Here is a 2,221-nt window from a genome sequence, read left to right as displayed (position 1 = left end):
ATCGAGGTCGAACCCTTCTTTTTTTTTGGCGAAGGCCCTTGATCTTAAAGGGTGTTATTTCGAACTTATCGAAATAACAGCCCGTCGTTGTTCGATCGAGGTCGAACCCTTCTCTTTTTTGGCGAATGCCTTTAGCCTTTAAGGGTGTTATTTCGAACTTATTGAAATAACATCCTATCGTTGTTCGATCGAGGTCGAACCCTTATCTTTTTTGGCGAAGGCCTTTGGCCTTAAAGGGTGTTATTTCGAACTTATCGAAATAACAGCCCGTCGTCGTTCGATCCAGGTCGAACCCTTCTCTTTTTTGGCGAAGGTCTTTGGCCTTAAAGGGCGTTATTTTGAACTTATCGAAATAACAGCCCATCGTTGTTTGATCGAGGTTGAACCCTTCTCTTTTTTGGCGAAGGCCCTTGGCCTTAAATGATGTTATTTCGAACTTATCGAAATAACAGCCCATCGTCGTTCGATTGAGTTCGAACCCTTCTCTTTTTTCTCGAAGGCCCTTGGACTTAAAGGGTGTTATTTCAAACTTATCGAAATAACTGTCCATCGTCAGTCCCGATTTTTGGAGAGTTTGACATCTTCCATGGGAGTCCCAGTTTGTTTGGTATTGCTTGCACTAGATGGTGCAACGCTGGTGAATACGAGGTGTTGATGTTTCGCTTAGGTTCGTGATGTGTACGCATTATAGTTTTCTTGTCTAACTCCTGCCGTCCAACTTGGAGATGTTGCTAGCAGGAGGTATTTAAGCTGTGTTAAAGCAATTTTTGTCCTTCGATCGAGATGTTCCTGTGTACGTTTGTCCACGCGGATCTTATGTGCTTGCCTAAACAAAGAGTGGGAGGTGAGGATAAGATTTTCTTCGCTTACGCCCGGTGGTCCAGTGGGGGAAAACAGGTTGGTAACACAGCTTGCCTTGTTTAATATATCGATGGTTGATAGGGCGAAGATTTACGAGCCCGGTGATTTTGCTTGGCTCTTCTTCCTCTTCTGTACTGCTCTTGTGTCTCGCGCGGGTTGGGTTTTTCCTCCGTGCTCCTTTGGGTGAGTGATTGTATTTCTTGGTTTTGATCTGGGAGAAACTAGGAAATTTTCACTAAGAAATCCCCATAGATGGCGCCAAATTGTTTGACTCAAAAGATATTAAAACCTCTTGGAACAAATCAATCAAAGATAAAGGGGTAAGTCTTAATCAAATATAATTAATTCCATATCGAAATGTTAACAACAACGATTTCATATGGGATGAAAGAGAAATGATTTATCTTATTAAGATTCGACATTGTCTTCCTCATCGATCGATGAGGAAGTAGATTTACATATTTTCTTCGAGGTCATTTCCTTTTTTTTCTAGAATACAAGAAGGGAGCTTTTTGTCTTCCTTTTTTAGAAATTGGAGTAGCCCCCCAGTTGAGAGATTTCCCTGGCTATATATAGTCAGGGTATCCTTGCCCTTTGCTTGACTCGACATCTTCTTGCCACTGATATGTCTTGGTCATAATTTTAGGCATCCCTCTTACCGATTCGTTGGATGTCAAGGAGGAGAAATGGAGTGGGATCTGTTGACCTTCACTGCCCATTTACTGAGACGGGGTGTCGGTTGACTTGATCATGATGGTCAGATTTTGACCAATACAATAATGATAAACATTATAAGGATAATATGACCATTGGGGATGTCGAGAGATGGTCGGGATCCCTTTACTCTTAAGCAGAGTTATAGTATTCGATTCTTAGAATGATTTTTTTTTGTATGAAGCAAATTACTCTTCTTTGTGTGACTAAATTACATTACTAAGGAAATGGACACCCTTTTTCTGTCAAGGATAGAATGAATTTTGCTTTACCTTCTTTAGGTAAGGTTAAGGTCACGCAACTTCCATCCAAGATTCTCTCTAGCAATGAACACCACCACCACCTCTCCACCACCGGATATAAGCTCCATGCATCTTGACCCACCACCATCACCCAATCCAACCACAGACCAACGCACTACCACACCATCACCATCACTTACCTTTGCCCAAACCTTGCTCAGCAGCAACCAATTCATCCCCTCCAACACTTGCCAACAAACACACTCTCAACTAGATTTGACGGATGAATCCACAATTGATGATGTACACAACGATACCTTCATACCACTTACCTCCGCTGATAAGTCACGATTATATTTACCTTGGAAATATTTAGTTATCGTTAAGGTATATGACAGGAAAGT

Source organism: Nicotiana sylvestris, chromosome 10 (genome assembly GCF_000393655.2).
Source record: "Nicotiana sylvestris chromosome 10, ASM39365v2, whole genome shotgun sequence".
Lineage (NCBI taxonomy): Eukaryota > Viridiplantae > Streptophyta > Magnoliopsida > Solanales > Solanaceae > Nicotiana > Nicotiana sylvestris.
The sequence above is the reverse complement of the archived record's forward strand: the minus strand, read 5'-3'. Positions refer to the sequence as shown.